This window comes from Salvelinus sp. IW2-2015, linkage group LG8, assembly GCF_002910315.2.
Source record: "Salvelinus sp. IW2-2015 linkage group LG8, ASM291031v2, whole genome shotgun sequence".
Classification (NCBI taxonomy): Eukaryota; Metazoa; Chordata; class Actinopteri; order Salmoniformes; family Salmonidae; genus Salvelinus; species Salvelinus sp. IW2-2015.
Window position 1 is genome coordinate 33391039 of NC_036848.1, and position 21891 is coordinate 33412929.

The 21891-nt window shown below is 43.2% G+C and overlaps 1 long non-coding RNA gene across 1 annotated transcript; it reads right to left on the bottom strand.

Annotated features, from left to right (window-relative positions):
• Positions 1–696: 696 nt before the first annotated feature.
• Positions 697–6410, bottom strand: LOC139028146 (uncharacterized). Its single transcript, XR_011480336.1, has 2 exons — positions 1685–6410; positions 697–1466 (listed from the first exon to the last, which is right to left on the bottom strand). It is a non-coding gene; the product is annotated as an uncharacterized lncRNA (long non-coding RNA).
• Positions 6411–21891: the final 15481 nt, after the last annotated feature.

Consider the following 21891-nt stretch of genomic DNA (forward strand, 5'->3'; position numbering starts at 1 on the left):
TGTCCTAGCTTCGGGGGAAGCTGGTTCCACCATTTGAGGTGCAAGGATAGAAAAATAGCTTTGACTGGGCTGAGCTGAGCTGACCTCCCGTAGGGAGGAGGTGGCAGAACGGCAGTGGTGTAAAGTACTTCAGTAAAAAATACTTTCAAGCACTACTTAAGTAGTTTTTTGGGGTATCTGTACTTTTACTTTACTATTTATATTTTTGAAAACTTTTACTTTTACTCCAGTACATTCCTAAAGACAACAATGTACTTTTTACTTCATACATTTTCCCTGACACCCAAAAGTACTTGATACATTTCAAATGCTTAGCATGGCAGGAAAATGGTCCGATTCATGCACTAATCAAGATAACATCCCTACTGCTTCAGATCTGATGGACTCACTAAAAACAAATGCTTTGTTTGTAAATTATGTCTGAGTGTTGGGGTGTGCCCCTGGCTATCCATACATTTAAATAACAAGAAAACAGTGCCATCTGGTTTGCTTAATATATGGAATGTATTAAGCAAACTTTTTGTAATTAAGTATATTGTTACAATTACGTTTACTTTTTATACTTAAGTACAGTACCAGTCAAAAGTTTGGGCACACCTACTCATTCAAGTTTTTAAAACGTTTTTTTAAACTATTTTCTACATTGTAGAATAATAGTGAATACATCAAAACTATGAAATAACACATGGAGTCATGTAGTAACCAAAAAAGTATATTTTAGATTTGAGATTCTTCAAAGTAGTCACCCTTTGCCTTGATGACAGCTTTGCACACTCTTGGCATTCTCTCAACCAGCTTCACGAGGTAGTCACCTGAAATGCATTTCAATAAATAGGTGTGCCTTGTTAAAAGTTCATTTGTGGAATTTCTTTCCTTCTTAATGCATTTCAGTCAATCAGTTGTGTTGTGACATGGTAGGGGTGGTATACAGAAGATAGCTCTATTTGGTAAAAGACCAAGTCCATATTCTGGCAAGAACAACTCAAATAAGCAGAGAGAAATGACAGTCCATCATTACTTTTAGACATGGTCAGTCAATTCGGAAAATTTCAAGAACTTTCAAAGTTTTGACTGGATGCCAGTGGAGTGTGCAGAGCAGCGCGTGACATGGGAGAACTTGTAGTCCAGGCGGGAGATGACGTGCCTGGATTAGGACCTGTGCAGCTTCCTGTGTGAGGTAGGGTCRTGCTCTATGGATGTTGTGGTGCATGACCCTGCTGGAGCGAGTCACTGCTTTGATGTTTGCAGAGAACCACAGAGGGTTTGTTGTCCAGGGTCACGCCAAAGCTCTTTGCATTCTGGGAAGTGGACACTGGAGTTGTCAACCGTGATGGAAAGAGGTCTTARTGGAGGCAGGCCTTCCCCGGGAAGAAGAGGAGCTCCGTCTTGTCGAGGTTGAGCTTGAGGTGGTGGGCAGACATCCAAGCTGAGATATCTGTGAGGCATGCAGAGATTTGTGCCGCTACCTGAGTGTCAGAAGGGGGAAGGAGAAAAGTAGTTGAGTGTCATCCGCATAGCAATAATAGGAGAGACCATGTGAGGATTTGACGGAGCCGAGTGACTAAGAGGGCCTAGAATAAGAGGGCCTAGAATCGAGCCCTGGGGGACACCAGTAGCATTTGTATTTGAATGTTATTAGGGACCTGCCAAGGCAGTGGTGAGACACAGATCCTCTCCACGTCACCTGGTACTAACTAGCGGCCTGTCCGGTAGGATGCAATCCAACATTGTGCAAAGCCTGAGATGCACAGCTCTGTGACGGTGAAGACGRGGAACCRATGGTTCACAGTGTCGAAGGCAGCAGATAGATCTAGGAGGATGAAAACAGAGGCATGAGAGTCAGCGCGGAGAGCCTCCGTGACAGCTCTTCCTGTGTAGTGACACTTAGCTCAGCACAGGCTCAACCCATTAGCAGGTGTCTAACCCAGTCAATTATCATGTTCATGATTTTTTAAATTTTATTTAACTAGGCAAGTCAGTTAAGAACAAATTCTTATTTACAATGACAGCCTAGGAASAGTGGGTTAACTGCCTTGTTCAGGGGCAGAACAGATTTTTACCTTGTCAGCTCGGGGATTCGATCTAGAAACCTTTCGGTTACTGACCCAACGCGCTAACCACTAGGCTACCTGCCGCCCCATGCAATGGATGTGATGTTCTCCTCCTTACTAATGGGCATAACTGGGATCCTCATAGAGCACCATTAAGGTAGCTCACTGCAGTCCCATATTGCCCCAGTCCAGGGTCAGATATTATTTAATTCCCCTAATTGTTAAAGATAGGATTATTTAGGAAAGTAATCTGATCCTAAACCTGTAGTTTTAGGAGGGAAACATGCACCTTGAGTGTCACAGTAGTCCTACATTTAGCGAACTAGACTCCTGACTCCCCCACTAGAGCTGCAGTGATTAACAGTGCCTGCCAGTACACACTCCCTGCTCACACTCCCCACTCATTTGGAGTCCAGCAGCAGCACTGCAGGCCTGTGGTTCTTCCTAGTTCCTTGGCCCAGGCTACAGGGCCTATAAATCTCATCCAACCCAGCACAGTCTTTATGTAGCATGGCAGTCTAGCACCCTGACATGGTGAGTAAACATGCCATATATATCCTGGGCCCTCCTCCCTTCTGGCACAGAGTATATTTTATTATAAGAWTTTTTTTAACCTTTATTTAACTAAGCAAGTCAGTTAAGATCAAATTCTTATTTACAATGACAGCCTACCAGGGAACAGTGGGTTAACTGCCTTGTTCAGGGGCAGAACGACAGATTTTTACCTTGTCAGCTCGGGGATTCGATCCAGCATTGGTTACTGGCTCAATGCTCTAACCACTAGACACCCTGCCTGAGTTCTACTAACAGTCAGCATATTAGTGAATTGTGGGACAGGACTATAGCAGAGCAGTGAGATGCTGGAAGTATAAGGAGAGGCTGGATCGATTCACTTGGGTCTGTGCTTCGAACTCACACAGTGAACAGTCTGCAAGGGTATTGGGMATCACAGTCGGTCTTCCTGGTGTTGCCTTAAGGACATGCAACACAAGCAGGGGAGTGATGGGCCGAATGTTTAATACCCAACTCTGAACTTTGGGATTTTATGTGAAAACGCCCTTGCCTGGCCTGCATGTTTCTCCCTTCACTCTCTCTCTCGCTCTCCCCCTCCCTTTTACACCCCATTGATCGGCTATGAGCCGTCGAGCGAGTTTCACAATAACATTCTCTTTTACAGCCTTGCCCCTGCCAGATGGGGAAGAGGCATTGCCGTTTATGATGTGTAACCGGGCCTTCCAAGTGATGCGCGACTCCACATGGCTGCCACTCCGCCGCCCGCACAGATCCTTTACAAGGTTTGACAAAAATGCAATTAAGTGAAAAGACATTGCGGTGTGAAGGGGCGAAGCGCATGCCTCCGGGGATGGCGACGTGCAGGGGAGCATGTATCCTATCAGACTAGAGGACAGGTGGACACAGGAGAGTAGAGGGTCTAGGAGAGGAGCAGCCATTTTATTTGAACATGAGGAGAATCTCAATTGCATTTCCTTGATTCCTCACGTCCTCTCTCCTCTGACCTTCTCATCCAATGGGTTTTGAGAAGAAGGCAGAAGAGAGAAGATTCAAGGAAATGCAATTGAGATTCTCCCAAGGACGCATTGTTTCCTTCACATTACGTCATTCAACAGGGGAAATGGTGTGATGTGCATTCATTGCACTATACATGTCCCACTTCACCATACATTCATGTCTTAAAGGGCAATGTATTTCCTCCTCAGTGTAACTGTTGTGTGTTTTCAGAGCACCTCATTGTGAATCTTGAAATTASGTAAAATACTGTGTATTTGAATGGTGAAGGCTTCCCCACCACCCCCATAACAGGTAGATAGCTATTTGTTTGCCATGGACGGTGACCTTAACATTGAGCACATTTTAGAGTGTAAACTTTTTTTTAAATGTATGCTTTACAGTACTCCTCCCTTCCTTACTGTGGTGATGACTATAGATACTGTGACTTCCACATCCACCTTATACTTCACTATACAAAGCTCTTCTCTTTTCTTCTTGCTGTAGTATAGTCATAAAGATTTGAATTATGGCATTTAATTAAGGCATTGATAGGCAGTTTAATTCTAGCACATCAGACAGTAAGCCTGCGGGTCCACATATAAAGGGCCATTGTAATTGACTGTTGGAATAAATCCTTCTTAAAGTATGGGGTGTAGACCGTAGACAGTCCCAATTCGGATGTATAGACATTGTAAAGCATACCCGAGGGGCATTTTAAAATGAATTGTTCATTTGACCTTTGCTACTGGACTATATGTGCTGTGCATTCATTTTAATACGGATATAGACAGGGTATGAACTTCTATACTAGGGATGGGCATTTGACGTTTTTGGACTGTTCGACTACTCCCATGATTTTTTTCAAGTACTTGTAATGGAAAAAATATATGTTTTTAGAAGGGCAAGGCCAGCAATGGAAAAAATATGAGAAAGTGCACAACAATGCCTAATTTATCATAACCATTACAGATAACAAATCAAAACAAATTGCTAAATTGCCTCATATATATTCAATCAATAAAAAACTATTGCCTTTAAGATTCAATTATTGAATCTATAATATCAGCTGGTTATATTGTATCGTGGAACACAATCTTCAAAAAGGCAGTAACCTCAGCAGTGGCGCTTGCTTGTAAAAGCCTATGGCTGTGCAAAGGCATAGCCTTGTTTTGTTATACAGTCAAGACACATCTCTTTTATAGCAAAAACATGATGTAATATAACATAATATAACAATATTTTTCCAAATGAAAAAAAGTTGGCAGTGCAAAGTGTTGCGCATCTCACGCGTCTGGAACAGTTATTGTCAAAGAGAGATAATTTGAAAAGGGGCTCCGTTTGGTGCATTGAAATAAACAATTTTCAGGGTTACAAACCAAAATATGTGTTATTTTCAATATAAGCCTACAGATGTTCGAGTTTGTTTATTTTGCCAGTTTTTTTTGTATTTTCTTAATGGATTAATCAATTCCAAATGGAACACTGCATGATGATAAATTACAGCCGCGACATCTGTCTGGTGAGTAGGCCTAGGCTTGGTGATTCTGATGAAAATATGATCTTTGTCTTTATCAAACAAATGTTTTTGCATATTTTCAGTGTGGAACCTGTCTATGTTTAGGGGGTTATATTCTGGGCTAACCAATTCTAAATGGCATTATCAKTTCGCAAAGTAGCCTAAGCGGAAAATAGACGGGATGCAATTATTCCAAAACTGCAGCTCGTTGTTGAAACACATATTTCCCTACTTTAATCAACCAGTCCATTTTGATTAAACTGTTGTCATTGGGCAAGTAATGTAGCTTGTGTATCCCATCAGTTAGAGGCATTTTTATGCCCACCGTCCCACCGTTTTTATAGGCATTTACAGTGCATTCGGAAAGTATTCAGACCCCTTGACTTTTTAAACATTTTGTTATGTTACAGCCTTATTCTAAAATGGATTCAATTGTTTTCTTCCCTCATCAATCTACACACAATACCCAATAATGAACCCCAAAAAATATGTATATACATTTTTATGTTTGCAAATGTTTTAAAAATAAAAAACGTAAATATCACATTTACATAAGTATTCAGACCCTTTACTCAGTACTTTGTTGAAGACCCTTTGTCAGCGATTACAGCCTCGAGTCTTCATGGGTATGATGCTACAAGCTTGGCACACCTGTATTTGGGGAGTTTCTCCCATTCTCTGCAGATCCTCTCAAGCTCTGTCAGGTTGGATGGGGAGTGTCGCTGAACATCTATTTTCAGGTATCTCCAGAGATGTTCGATCGGGTTCAAGTCCGGGGTCTGGCTGGTTCACTCAAGGACATTCAGAGACTTCTCCCGAAGCCACTCCTGCGTTGTCTTGGCTGTGTGCTTATGTGCAGTGCAAGCGTGCCCACTCCCACATCAAAGACCAGGGAGGCCACCGGTACACACACACACACACACAAACACACGAGCGGCTGCAACCACCACCCCGCTGGAAAATGTTAACCTTCTCATCTGCACTGAACTCCAAGTACGCTGACACACACACACACACACACACACACACACACACACACACACACACACACACACACACACACGTGTGGGTGCGTGCACGTACACACATTGTTCTCTCTTTATGTTCATTTCTCACACACTCACGCAGGCACACCCATTTCACACACACAAACACCAATACACGTGTTGCGACACACACATACGGAAGATCTTCATAGATCCCTGCAACACATCCAGGTGATTGTATAGAAATGGCCCCTGCTCATATGGACTTTTTTAGTGATGAACTGTATGCTCTGAATGTGTTTATAGGAGCCGTAAAGCAATGTCAGTAAGCCACCATGGTTGGAGGGAGCCACTCCTCTCAGCACGTAAAGCACAGCTGGCCAAGTCTCTGCAGAGAGAATGCAGAGGAAATGTATAATGTTTGGACAGACAGAGAGCAGGCACCCCCACTCCAGAGGCCTCTGTGGTGACAAGTGTGAGAGGATAGCGTGTGTGCGTGTTGGTGTGTGTTTTGCAGTACTGTCTCTTGGTGAATGAAGGTGGTTGGAGAGGTCCAAAGAGGCCCCACTTTTGCAGAAGAGACTTTTTCAGATCTATCTGTCTTCTCCTTTTTGTGCAGATTGAATATTGAGTTTCATAGTCAGTAAACCAACAGACATAAAAAGTAGGGCTGTCTCTGACCAAAATAATCTTGGTCGACCAAGAGTCATCTGTTCTCTCGACCAATCGATTGGTCTAMATTTTTAAAGGTGTATTTTTCCATATATAGACACATTTGAATCAAAACAAGTATATGCACTGAGCTTTAAGCGAACTGTTTGATGAAATAATTAAGAWACACAAATGACTAGAGGGAGTCCAACCGCAATTGCTTTGATTGTGCTGGGCCTGGCTCAGACTTGCTGCGTTGTGTTTAAAAAAAACTGCAAGTGACTGTGTAACTAGCACCCATTTATCTCGCTTCCTTCCCTGCTGCAGCGACCAACAAAGAAAAATCAACAGTGCGTATCACACTGTCCGTGTTGCTGAAGCTGCATCGTAATTACAGCCATTTCTGACTGAAAAGTTATGTTAACAAAATCCCTAATTTGTTTAGGAAAAACATTCAAATCAAATTTTATTGGTCACATACACATGGTTAGCAGATGTTAATGCAAGTATAGCGAAATGCTTGTGGTTCTAGTTCCGAATGTGCAGTAATATCTAACAAGTAATCTAAAAATGTCACAACAACTACCTTATACACACAAGTGTAAAGGAATGAATAAGAATATGTACATATGAACATATGGATGAGTGATGGCCGTGCGGCATAGGCAAGATGCAGTAGATGGTATAGAGTACATGAGTAATGTAGGGTATGTAAACATTCTATAAAGGGGCATTGTTTAAAGTGACTAGTGTTATATTTATTGCATCCAATTTTTAATTATTAAAGTGGCTGGAGATGAGTCAGTATGTTGGCAGCAGCCACTCAATGTTAGTGATAGCTGTTTAACTGTCTGATGGCAGCTGTTTTTCAGTCTCTCGGTCCCAGCTTTGATGCACCTGTACTGACCTCGCCTTCTGGATGATAGCGGGGTGAACAGGCAGTGGCTCGGGTGGTTGTTGTCCTTGATTATCTTTTTGGCCTTCCTGTGACATCAGGTGGTGTAGGTTTCCTGGAGAGCAGGTAGTTTGTCCCCGGTGATGCGTTGTGCAGACCTCACTACCCTCTGGAGAGCCTTACGGTTTTTGGGCGGAGCAGTTGCCATACCAGGCGGTGATACAGCCCGACAGGATGCTCTCGATTGTGCTATCTGTAGAAGTTTGTGAGTATTTTCGGTGACAAGCCAAATTTCTRCAGCCTCCTGAGGTTGAAGAGGCGCTGTTGCGCCTTCTTCACCACGCTGTCTGTGTGGGTGGACCATTTCAGTTTGTTCGTGATGTGTACGCCGAGGAACTWAAAACGTTCCACCTTCTCCACTACTGTCCCATCAATGTGGATAGTGGGGTGCTCCCTCTGCTGTTTCCTGAAGTCCACGATCATCTCCTTTGTTTTGTTGGCGTTGAGTGTGAGGTTATTTTCCTGACACCACACTCCGAGGGCCCTCACCTCCTCCCTGTAGGCCGTCTTGTCGTTGTTGGTAATCAATCCCACCACTGTAGTGTCGTCTGAAAACTTGATGATTGAGTTGGAGGCGTGCATGGCCACGCAGTCATGGGTGAACAGGGAGTACAGGAGAGGGCTGAGAACGCACCCTTGTGGGGCCCCAGTGTTGAGGATCAGCGGGGTGGAGATGTTGTTTCCTACCTTCACCACCTGGGGGCGGCTCGTCAGAAAGTCCAGGACCCAGTTGCACAGGGTGGGATGGARACCCAGGGCCTCAAGCTTAATGACGAGTTTGGAGGGTACTATGGTGTTGAATGCTGAGCTGTAATCGATGAACAGCATTCTTACATAGGTATTCCTCTTGTCCAGATGGGTTAGGGCAGTGTGATTGCGATTGCGTCGTCTGTGGACCTATTGGGGCGGTAAGCAAATTGGAGTGGGTCTAGGGTGTCAGGTAGGGTGGAGGTCATATGATCCTTGACTAGTCTCTCAAAGCACTTCATGATGACAGAAGTGAGTGCTACGGGGCGATAGTCATTTAGCTCGTTACCTTAGCTTTCTTGGGAACAGGAACAATGGTGGCCCTCTTGAAGCATGTGGGAACAGCAGACTGGGATAGGGATTGATTGAATATGTCCGTAAACACATCAGCCAGCTGGTCTGCGCATGCTTTGAGGATGCGGCTAGGGATGCCGTCTGGGCCGGCAGCCTTGTGAGGGTTAACAAGTTTAAATGTTTTACTCACATTGCCCGCGGTGAAGGAGCGCCTGAAAGTTTTGGTAGTGGGCCGTGTCTGGGAGCAAGACGTTGGTGTCCGCGACGGGGCTGGTTTACTTTTTGTAATCCGTGATTGACTGTAGACCCTGCCACATACGTATCATGTCTGAGCCATTGAATTGCGACTCTACTTTGTCTCTATACTGACTCTTTGCTTGTTTGATTGCCTTKCGGAGGGAATAGCTACACTGTTTGTATTTGGTCATGTTTCCGGTCACCTTGCCATGATTGAAAGCAGTGGTTCGCGCTTTCAGTTTTGCGCGAATGCTGCCATCAATCTACGGTTTCTGGTTGGAAAAGGTTTTAATAGTCACTGTGGGTACAACATCACCGATGCACTTGCTAATAAACTTGCTCACCGATTCAGCGTATACATCAATGTTGTTGTCTGAGGCTATCCCTATTCCCTCAACCCTTGCTCTCTACACATGAGACATGTATACATTGCATGCATGTGACCAATAGGGCCTGACCTATAGCATATCATAATCACATCAATACATTTATTATGTCAAACTCTGAACACTGTAACACGTGACAGAAAAATGGATGCAGAGGACGTGACAAATAAACTCGGAATGGGGGAATGTTTACTGGTTGCTCAGGAGGTAAAGGGGAAGTCAGATGTGTGTAATACATTTGACTAGTTGTGGAAAATACTGGAAATCAAGAAAAAGAAGGTAATATGCATGCATATTATATGTGCCGAACAGGTGTTGTTACATTACAATGTACTTTTTTTACTATATATTTTCTGATTGTTTGGAACAATGTAAACAACACTAAATACATTATAAGCGTACCAGAGAATCTGTTGTAACGTTTTTTTWAATCCTTTATTAGAGCAAAGACTAAAAACAATCGCATTCATTCGTGAATGCAATTTCCAAAATGGAACAGTTTAGGCCTATTTATTGTTTACGCCAATTATTCAATGGTCRCTTTGTTATTTTATTTTAAAACTAAAATGCTTGATTGCATTTAAAATCACGAATGACTCCTGTGTGATGACATGAACAAATAAATGATTGATTGATACAGTAGTCTATGTAAGTATTGGAATATAGGCTTGAGTAAGTTACGGTATTAAGAATTAACAGGATGCGCTCTTAGGCCTACAGCTCGATGGTGGTTATACAAGGCTGCTATACTAAGCCTACTAATGATAATGACATTACTTATTATTATAATGATCGTCATAATAATAATAACAATAAGAAGGAGGTCAAGGAAAAAGGAGGGTTGTTATTATTATAAATAATACCAGAGAAGCTGGTCTAACGAGAAAAAAGTGTAAAGCCTTTGTTACAGCATAGCAAAGATTTAAAACAGCTGAATTTGTGAAATTGTTTATCCAACATGTTGTGGTTGCCTGAAACTTGGTGCTCACGGAATTAGTAGGCTATTAACCAAACACTCAAACAGGCAACAGAAGCAGGATCTGGCTTATTTCTGCAGATATATATGGCTGATTTTATAAAGCCAGGCACATTTAATAGTTAGGCTCTTGATCASGGGCAAAAAAAAATKCATTTTTGTCCCCCCCAGTTTTATCATTACAATGTGATACATAATGCGACACATTGTGCTTTAGGACCATTGGACTCCGAGCGCTCGGGTAGCCTGCTYGGAGTGTTCAGCCGGCTGGATTTAGGACCGCACGGATACCACAGAACAGGCTGACAGGCTGTGTGAAGGCAAAGCTTCTGGCAGGCTGGCTGAACCAGCACGGGAGAGTTGAGCATAGTTCAGTGTGTGTGTGTTGCGCTCTTTCACCAAGTTGTAAAAGCAAGCAGAGCAGAAACTGGCTACTCTTTAGTTGACTGAATATAGCTGGCAAGGTAACTGCTGTCTAACTTAACAGAACACTAAACTAGTGTTTATTCACAGTGCTGAGCTAGTATTGTAACTGACATGTACAGTAAGGTGAATATATAAGCTACAATAACTAGTAACTACCACAGCCATGTCAGCTCTAGCCTCTAGTTATCTGTCAGATAGCGATATGAGCTGGCTATTATTACTATCTAACAGATGTTGTTTGTATGGAAATGTTTTGTAGCCTTTATGTTGTCCCGTTTCAGAAGTTAATGAACTTGGCTGGCTTTTGCTCCTGACCRCCCGTTCCCGCCCCTTAGCATGAAAAATGCGGGATGCATTAGGGATGCAACTGAAGCTTAAAGCTGAAGCTTAAAGCTACAGTCTGGAATCTGAGAATAATGATCATTTCAATTATTGAACCATTTATTCTATTCTTGGATAATATAATGTACACCAAGGTAATTCTTTGTCATGCCTCATTTTAGGAGGAKCAGATGGTGACAGGGGTCTCAGCAGGGTCAGGCAACCAGGGAAGACCAATCTGTGACAGAGGTGAGGTGAATTTCTGCAGATACAACACTTTATTCTCTCTGTGCAGCAAACACTGGACAAGCCAGATGCTATTTCAAGGCAGTCTGACAAACCTCCAAAGTTGACTTCCAAACTGTATCAAGGGTTGATAGAGGCTTTCCCCAATGACACAAAACAGGTAAAGCAAAAATGTGAGGAAGACCCTGTAGAAGCTATTGATGATGATGAATGGATACAGATAAGTTTGAATTTCCAGTCATGTTCATATCATCTCAGACATAAATTACTACAGTTTAAGACCATCCATAGAATGTACTGTATGCCAGTAAAACTGAATATCATGCACTCAGAAATGTAATACCTATGCTGGAGGTGTAAAATACAAAAGGGGACATATTTGCATATGTTATGGTCTTGTGCAGGCTAGCTGATTTCTGGCAAAGAGTATCTTCTTTTTTTCTCAGCATGTCTACAGATTCTCCCTTCTCCCTGTTTTTGTTTGCTTAGAAATGTTGAAACTGGAGACTGTTTTCTGAAGAAACGGTGTAACCAATAATTTATAGTGGCTAAGAAATGCATTGCCATTTATTGGAAGGTTGGTTTTCCTCCCACAATGTCAAGTTATGTATCACTAGATTTGATTTATTACACAATGAAAGGAATATGGAATATTCTTATATGGAATACAGTAGGACTAAAGGAGTCTGTATTGAAAACATGCCCACGTCAGGGGAGATACATATCTAGCTGCTCAGTCCTGGTCTGGGGGTCTGCCGTCCTGTGGATTGTCACTCTGGCCTTGGCCTAACACACCTGATACCAATAACGAATGTTTCACTAAAATCCTAAAGTTAAGTGGGGTGTGTTGGGTTGGGGGGCTGCAGGGTGGTGGAACGTTAAGGACAGGACGGGGCGACCCAAATATATTGTGTGCAAGTAAAAAGAGCTCTAGAGTACTATTAGTARTATGAGAATAGTTATATGGAGGATTTGCTGTTTCTGTGTGTTAACCCTGTGGCGCTAGGCTAGGCTAGTCAGCTTTTTTGATGAGGATGATCCCGGATCCGGGAGGGGGGGGTCGGTAGAGGTTTTAATGTATATTTGAAGTGTATGTGTTTTATTCATTTCAAACCTTTCCCTTTAAATGAAAAAAGTGAAATGTGTGAATGGTGAAGGAAATTGTGTTGGGTGAGAGTTGAGTTATTGACTAGACTGGTGGGGGTCGGGCGTGCAGGCGTCTCGGGCTGCTGGTCGGTCAGGCTGCAATTTCTTTTGTTGTATTTTTTCAAGAGTTGCTCATTTGTTAGTCTATTGGTTAAAGGAGCAACACAATATTTTATTATCGAATTACCTTTGATCTAGTTCAGTCTTATTAATCACTTAAACAGGTTTAATAATTATCTCTTACATAGCTTGATGACTGTGGGTATTTTTGCTTACTTTTTGTTCTAAATGGAGACTGCATATTGGATTGTGTAAAAATGCAGGAAATGAGCTTTAGATGGCCCAAAAATCCAAGGAGAGGACCCCCAGACCTCCCATCAGGTTATGTCCCCCCCCACTTCTACAACCAAAGTGGCACCCCTGCTATTGATTATAGACCTAATTAAGTTGGGCTTTCCTTTCTCCTCACTTTTCTTAGACAATTAAGGCAAGGGCTGTTTTCTCTCCGCTTCTGCCTCCGCCGCATTCGTCTCAACACCAAAATGCGATTCACTTTTCTATTATACACATAGAAACATGGTCTAGGAAAAGGTGCCAATTCAACAGCGCACAGACATATTTCASAATTGTGGACAGCAAACACTAACGCGGGGAAAAACACACATTTGTTATAAAATAATATTATTTGTATTTGTGTAGCAYCATTGTTCTTACATAATATAACCATATACAATTTCGGTAGCAAATGCCTTAGACTGATGGACTGTGCCATCCCCATTCCCTCCACGATGGATCAGTCTACTCAGACAGACGCAAATCAGACAGTCTTGTACACCATGATTTTTTTATTTATTGACCAGTCGACTAAATGGGGTCAGCCCTAATAGAATGGAATGGTTCCTAATGTCTTGATGACTTTAACTAATAGATCTTTATGCAATGTAATGTACAGTAATGCAATGTGTTTTTAGAGACCTGAACACAAGGTACTGTATTTCTCACACACCTGTTCCATATTTATTCATACCAAAACATTTAATGCAACACTATCCACCACCTGTTAAACATCTGTGCTAGAATTGGGCACTGGACCCAATAACTCCCCCAGATTGCCACATTGGACAGTCATCTGGAAAAACGCAAGGCATCTCTCTCACCCACCCACAACAAAACTGGAGTGCAAACCACTGAGAGAGCAGAGAATGAGCAGAGGAGGCACTGAACTGATGAATGAGCATTCAATAAGCCTTCATCAGGACACAGTTAGTAGAAACATGCAGAGGAGATGGAATGGAGCATGCCTTCATTTGATGCGGGAGGACTGCGGATTCCATTAACAACGCATTGGGACAAGCCACATTACTCAGGGTAATTTTGATCGTTGAGTAAACATTCCCCTCACATCTACTAGGGCTATAACTTGAACAGCTCCATGAATGAGGTCTAGGTGAAGTATGGTGGGTGGACCCCAATGCTGACCGTTAAATTGAACAAAGTCTTTTAAAAGATTTGTCTCTAGTCAGATCATTAGAATCTTTTCCATTACCAGATGTTCGCCGAGGTTCTGACCGACTGTGTTTTAAGTTGAAGGCATTTAGTAAGAGTACTAAATCCACAGTTGGTGCGGAACTGTACTCTTTTTTAAAATGGTACTCTGAGACGAGATAAGCTTCCGTCCTGCCCATGTCTGAGATCTTTAAACTGCATCAACAATGGGCTTGCTCCATTTTCATGAGAAACAGAAAGTCTCTTTATGGATGCGTCAGATAGTGGTTTTGCATTCTCCCCTGTGCAGACAGACCCTGTGTGTGTGTGTGTGTGTGTTTGTCCTCGTCTGTGTGTGTGTGTTGTGTGTGTGTGTGTGTGTGTGTGTGTGTGTGTGTGTGTGTGTGTGGATTTCCCACTGTATACATGTTTGATTTAATTGGTGTGTGTGTGTGTGTGTGTGTGTGTGTGTGTGTGTGTGTGTGTGTGTGTGTTTGTCAGTCCGCGCCCGTGTGTGTATGTGCACCCATGCATGTGTGTGCGCCCGTGCATTTGTGAGATGCCGCAGCAGATTGTCCGGCCATACCGAGGTCCACATTTACATGGGCCTAATCTGGGCCAGATGTTCCAGGATGACACAGAAAATTATAAAAGGCCCCATACCCTGGGAAAGTAATGTGACCTTGTGACTGGCGCTGTCATATTCCCCCATCGTCAGCCCATTGTGCAGCTAATTAGAAGAACATTTGCTTGTTCGTATAACTACAGCACCGGGAATATAGGTGGGGTCATTTTTAATTCTGTTGTTTTAATAGCTTTGGTCACTGGGACGTTAGGCATACAGCTGTGGTGCTTGTAGTTGTTTGTACTGTGCAACATGTTAAGATGGCTTGTGCTCAAGGACTATTTCTGTGTTCGTAAGCCTCACACATTTTTATCTCTTTGCCTCTCTGCCCCTGTTTTACTTTATGGTTATTTTGTTAGCAATTATTTCCAAATATAATCTACTGACCCTGCTGTAAATCGTTGTTCAGATTCAGAAACGGCTGTCGCACAACCAGTTCATTTGTCCTACATACATAGGTTAAGTTTAACTAAAGTTTATCTACCCACATTTCAGCTCTGCGCTCCAAGAATCTCCTCAGTCATGTATTTTTTAGGACCGTCCAGAGACGACCGCCAGGTTAGCTTACTTGCTACTTCTCTTAGGACTCACTGTTGGCCTAGATTAAAATAGTTATTTTTCTGTTCAACGTGTTCTAGTAGAAATATGTATTCGAAATCCACAGTGTTGATCTCTGACCTGTGTATGCTCCATACTCTGGGGCCCTAAATAACTAAAGCACGKCCAAGCTAGCGCTTCAGAGGCCAATAAACAACAGATGTTTCAGACTGGAAACAAGGACAGCATTGCTTTGAAAAAACAACTCCAAAACCCGTATAAATAAACTAAGGAGAGAACATCTCTTCTACCATATGCAATATGGACGTTAGTTTAGTTATTTAGTTGCACCCAAGCTTACAGGGTGACTGCATGTAGTCTGGTAGGCGGTAGCTATCTTGCCTCAGTAGACTGAATGCTTGCTCGTTAATTATACTGTGAGCACACAAACATCATTAGATATGATACTCCAGTTTTGATATGAATAATATGTCCCATTTTTCAATAATGCATTAATGTTACTGCCGTAAGCCTGCTTGGATCAAATCCTTTAAGAAAATGTAATCCATGTCATTTAATGTCTCATTGTTGAGGGCTCAGTGGGAATGAATGAGTGAAGCCTGACACTGGTTACCTGAAAGCTTGACAGATTCCTAGACTTCGGGGCGCAGTCCCATCACCTCACAGTGGTATCCATTGTAAGCATACTGTAGGTTCTGTGTATCCAGGCTCGGCTAACTGATGCCGGCCTGGTAACAGGCTTAAACTCCCTGACATTGTCCCTCTGTTTTCCTATGCGAAAGTGCTAGAGGAGAGTCGGCGGCAGCAGCTTGGGGCGGTAAGCTACTTGTCGGCGCTATGCGCTGGGCTTCTTCTACAAAGGCCCAGGCTCACATCAACGTCCCCTGGGCCACCAAGTACGTCTCCAATAATCCCTGCATTCGCTTCATCGCCATCGACGATCAAAAGCGCAATTTAGGTCAGTGCCGCCATTCTCTTTCTCTGTTTGCCTGTCTGTCTCTTTATTTCCACTCTATTTTTCTGTTTCCTTTTCTGCATCTCTGTCTCACTCCCCCCGCCCTCTCTGGAAGGCATGCGTCAGAATTGCTCCCTGATTGAGTGCCAGTGTTCAGCAGGCCTTTAACTTTCCTCGTTAGTTTATACCTCCAGTCCACTGGATTCTTTATTGACTTTGTCAAGCTGCATTTGGTGTACGAATGTAAATGTAAGTGTTTAAGTTCTGATGTTTTCATTCAACCTCACATCATTCACTTATTTGACGGCGCTGCCGTGCTGTTGAGAGCCTCCGTAGACCTTAGTGTTTGATTGGCTCTGTGAGTGCTGGGCTAGCCTTGTCCATTGGTAGTCCGACTTCATTGCTGATTTGAACACAGAAGGGAGATGCAGCAGATACTGAGCAGGAGAGCACACACAGCACAACACCCTAAGATCAGGCTTCTACACACACCAGCCTTCATTATCAGCTCTGCTAGAAAACCACTGCCTCTCGGCTTCTATGAGAAGGAACAACATCATATTATATCAGACCTGGAGGGGTGTGTGTGTGTTTCACAGAGAGACAAATATGTATATGTGCGTGTGTGCTTCAGTGAAAAACGATAAGTGTGTGTGTGTGTGCGCGCGCACAAGCGCATGTTTGCACGTCACTTGTGTATGTGTGAGAAAGAGTGCGAGAGAAAGTGTTCACGCACCTGTCACCTCTCATCCACTCCAGTGTTCAGAAGGCAACATCCTAATTAGAGGAGCTGGTAAATGTTTCATTCTACAAGGCTCCTCTGCCCCGGTGCTGCTACTGCGCTCCTCCTCTCGCCCTCCTCCTCTTGCCCTCCTCCTTTCGCCCTCCCCCGCTACGCTTTAATCTTATTGTTCCTTTGTGTAATGTTTTTTGCTTGTAGCTCAAGTAAGCAGGGGGTAGTAGGGTGCAAGCACAGATGATTTCTGACTGGCCCTTTGAAAGCCTGGGAATGCAGAGAGCAGGAAAGGCGCTGTAAGAATAGCTGTGGAGCGTCTCTCCAACTCTCTAGAGTGGTCTAAAACAGGGAGCTTGCTGTGACCAGGGGAACAGGTGTCAGGTCACAGAGCACACAGGACAGGACAATGGCCCTCCTGCGTCACCCAGACAGGACGGCCCCCTGAGGAAGATTTAGGAGTAAACCGCTTCATGTTCAGAGTTTCATCTGTACTCCGATTGGAATGAAATATGCAAGTGAGTTAACAACTCGTGCAAATTGCACAATGCATCATTTGGTGCCAACTTGCTCTGAGTGGTGCCTGTCTACCTAGTGAATTTAGTAACCTGTGTGTTTTTTTTTCTTACTTCTCCTTCAGAAGCCGAGTTTGTGCCAGTCTCTCGCCTACCTGCCTACCTTGCTACCAACATACACACTGTTTCCCCACCTCTTTCTGTCTTATCTCTTTATCTTCAACTCTTTCCTCATACTTCTCTCATCTTTGTTTGCCTTCCTCCTCTTTCTTTCTCTCCCTCTCTCATTTTCTCTCTCTGGCAGGCCCTATGGCCGGGGACTATGATGTCAAAAACTGGTTAGGGTGACTATCTAACCAATGAGCCATACCAGAATGGCCCTTTGGACAGAAGTTGGACAGACCCCAGCGAATGGGTGCTGTAGCCTGTCTGTGTACTATAGTCACTGTCACCAAACTGAAGTCTCCTTGTCCCTACACTGTCCACACAGTGACCATCCCTAGTTCCCTACAAGGGAATTCAGCATCTCCAGCTTGGCTCCGAACAAAACAACCGTCTGTGTTTGATGTGTGTGCACTCCCTCACGCAACGTTGTCCCGACTGCCGCATTAAAAAAACAAGCCAAGCTGGAGGAAATGATTGACCTCGTAGTAACTCTGTTTCCCGCTCCAGCAGGTCAATTGCGGGACATGTTTATAGGCGGCAGTAAACCATTATTCTCCACAATCAGTTTAAATATGGTTTTAAGACGATGTCATTAGAGAGATAACTTCATGACGTGCAGCCTCGATAAATCAATGCAAAACATCCGTCTGTCGTCTGTCTGTCTGTCTGTCTGTGTGTCTGTGTGTGTCTGTGTGTGTCTGTGTGTGTCTGTGTGGTGTCTGTCTGTGTGTGTCTGTGTCTGTCTGTGTCTGTCTGTGTGTCTGTCTGTGTCTGTCTGTGGTCTGTCTGTCTCTGTTCTCTGTCTGTCTCTGTCTCTGTCTCTCTGTCTGTCTCTGTCTCTGTCTCTCTGTCTCTGTCTGTCTGTCTGTCTCTGTCCTCTGTCTCTGTCCTCTGTCTCTGTCTGTCTCTGTCTGTTCTGTCGTTGTCTCTGTCTGTCTCTGTCTGTCTGTTCTCGTGTCTGTTCTCTGTTCTCTGTCTGTCTCTGTTCTGTCTGTCTCTGTCTCTGTCTGTCGTCCTGTCAACGATAAATAATTTTTCGTTATCATGCATAAGGTGGATGGACGGTCACCACTGTCTGTCTCTGTCTTCTGTTAGTCAGGTCTCTCTGTCGTCTGTCTGTTGCTTTCCTGGGGTCTGTCTGTCTGTTCTCTGTCGATTGCCCCCTTTGTCCTGTTCTGTTTGCCTTCTCCCTTTTATCTGCTGTAGCGACTCTGTCTGTTGTCTCCTAGATCTATTTGGTGTGGGGGCGGGGATCTGTCTCTTGTATCCATGGTTTTGGTGGCTGTTGTCTTGTCCTCATGGTTTTTTATCCTATTGTTACTGCCCCTGGTTTTTTATCGTGGTTTCCTACTCCTCTAGTTTTCCATTTTTGCCCGCGCCCCACTCATCCGGGTAATCATCTGTCGTCTGTCTGTCTCTGTCGTCCTGTCTGTCTTCTGTCTGTCTGTCCATTAGATAACAGGATCTCACGTGACCACTCCCCGCAAGTGTCAACCGCCACAACAACCGGATTCCTCAGCAGAGCAGGGCTCCAAAGCCTTTCTGGTTGTGTGTACAGTTCGCAAAACACTCAAACAATACAGTGCATTCGGAAAGTATTCAGACCCCTTGACTTTTTCCACATTTTGTTACGTTACAGCCTTATTCTAAAATTGATTAAATAAAATCCTCATCAATCTACACACAATACCCCATAATGACAAAGCGAAAAAAGGTTTTTAGATATTTTTGCATATGTATAAAAAAAAATCTAAACAGAAATAAGTATTCAGACCCTTTGCTATGAGACTCGATATTGAGCTCATGTGCATCCTGTTTCCATTGATCATCCATGAGATGTTTCTACAATTTGATTGGAGTCCACCTGTGGTAAACTCAATTGATTGGACTTGATTTGGAAGGGCACACAACTCTCTATCTAAGGTCCCACAGTTGGCAGTGCATGTCAGAGAAAAAAACAAGCCATGAGGTCAAAGGAATTGTCCGTAGAGCTCCGAGACAGGATTGTGTCAAGGCACAGATCTGGGTAAGGGTACCAAAAAAATTCTGCAGCATTGAAAGGTCCCCAAGAACACAGTGGCCTCCATCATTTTTAAATGGAAGAAGTTTGGAACCACCAAGACTCTTTCTAGAGCTGGCYGGCCCCCCRCCCAAACTGAGCAATCGGGGTAGAAGGGCCTTGGTCAGGGAATTGACCAAGAACCCGATGGTCACTCTGACAGAGCTCCAGAGGACGTGAGGTGTCTGTTTCTCAAACTAGACACTCTAAGGTACTTGTCCTCTTGCTCAGTTGTGCACCGGGGCCTCCCACTCCTCTCTCTCTATTCTGGTTAGACCCAGTTTGCGCTGTTCTGTGAAGGGAGTAGTACACAGCGTTGTACCAGATCTTCAATTTCTTGGCAATTTCTTGCATGGAATATCCTTCATTTCTCAGAACAAGAATAGACTGACAAGTTTCAGAAGAAAGTCTTTGTTTCTGGCTATTTTGAGCCTGTATCGAACCCACAAATGCTGATGCTCCAGATACTCAGCTAGTCTAAAGAAGGACAGTTGTATTGCTTCTTTAATCAGCACGACAGTTTTCAGCTGTGCTAACATAATTGCAAAAAGGTTTTCTAATGTTCAATTAGCCTTTTAAAATTATAAACTTGGATTAGCTAACACAACGTGCCATTGGAACACAGGAGTGATGGTTGCTGATAATGGGCCTCTGTACTCCTATGTAGATATTCCATAAAAAATCTGCCGTTTCCAGCTACAATAGTAATTTACAACATTAACAATATCTATTGTCCAGAAGATACTTGAAGGTGTATTGTGTGGATCAATACATTTATTTGAGAAGTATTATATCTATGCATTTAATTTATTTTAAAACCAATTAATTATTCTGTTTTGTTTTTGTCATAATTCTCAGACAACAGCAAAAATCCAGGAAGAGACCCAGACTCTCTCAAAGTTTAAGAGTGATTTGGGTGTAGGCGATGAGACTCTGTACAACTGGACAACGGAAGTTCAGCAATGGGCTAATACAGGTAAATGAATACAAAAAATAAATTATCCTAAATGTAACTCTCCTGGACTGTCACCTTGACGTAGTGGAGAGGCTTGCGTATTTCTGATCAATTTGATCTTATTTTAATGGACAAAAAATATGCTTTTCTTTCAAAAACAAGGACATTTCTAAGTGACCCCAAACTTTTGAACGGTAGTGTATATTTCATAGTGTTTACTGTTCAACTGTACGATTGCGCTTTCACTGACTTAGAAGTCGATTCTGATGAAGGTCAGTATGGCCAAAACATAAATGTCTTAAAAAAAAAAAATATTCAATCAAAAATTCAATTCACAAACCAGAATTTTACCTCTACTTTCCTGCATTCTGAATTGTGAACTGAACTGTGTTCTTAGCTGTGCCGTATTCCTGTGTGTCCCTGTGCTGTTCAAACTCTGCAGAGTGCAGTCCGTCTATGGTGGTATGGTTCTGAACTGTGCTGTATGTGCTTGCCTGTGCAGAATTCCCAGAGTGCGGTCCCTCCATGGTGGTCCACACCAGTCTTCCATTTGGTGTCAAACACCTGGAGGAGGCCAAGGAGTAGGTGGAGCCTATCATCCTGGTGAAGCTGAACAAGCTGCTGCCTGGCTTGCCACAGCCCGACAGCATCAAGTGTCAGAAGTGGAGATGCTCACAGGTGAGAGGGGTTACTCAGACAGGAGTTTTACTGTATTACTTCATCGAGTGAGGAGAGATAATACCAGGAGTTTTACTGTATTACTTCATCGAGTGAGGAGAGATAATACCAGGANTAATACCAGGAGTTTTACTGTATTACTTCATCGAGTGAGGAGAGATAATACCAGGAGTTTTATTTCATTCACTCATTGAGAGAAGAGGAAGAGTTTTTTTTCTCCCTTCATAGATACTTTAAGAGATAATAACTGTTGCTACTTCACAGTCCTGTCAAGATACATGGAAAGTAGGTCAGAGGGTTAGACTCGGTTCAGTAAAACTCATTGTCTGTGTAAAGAACATTGATGAGTGACATGCTGTCTATCACGATCACGCTGTACTAAACTTAAATGTATGACGTTTTTCTGCTTCTGTATACCACCCGAGTGTAGTGTACGGAGACTGCTTGGACATGGTGTTCCCTTTTCAAGTAGCTCCAATGTCCTGTTTACTGTGATGTTTCCCTGAATCTCTATGTTCTTCTTGGACCAGATACTGTGACTTTATTTACACTACTTATGTCCAGCAAGAATATGTCCTCCAAGGGCTCTCGTAGCTGTTCATCACTCTTCTGTAGTGATTGAAGTACACACTCGGCGATTGCATCACTCAATCTCTTAAATGTGCTCTCTCTCTCTCTCTCTCTCTCTCTCTCTCTCTCTCTCTCTCTCTCTCTCT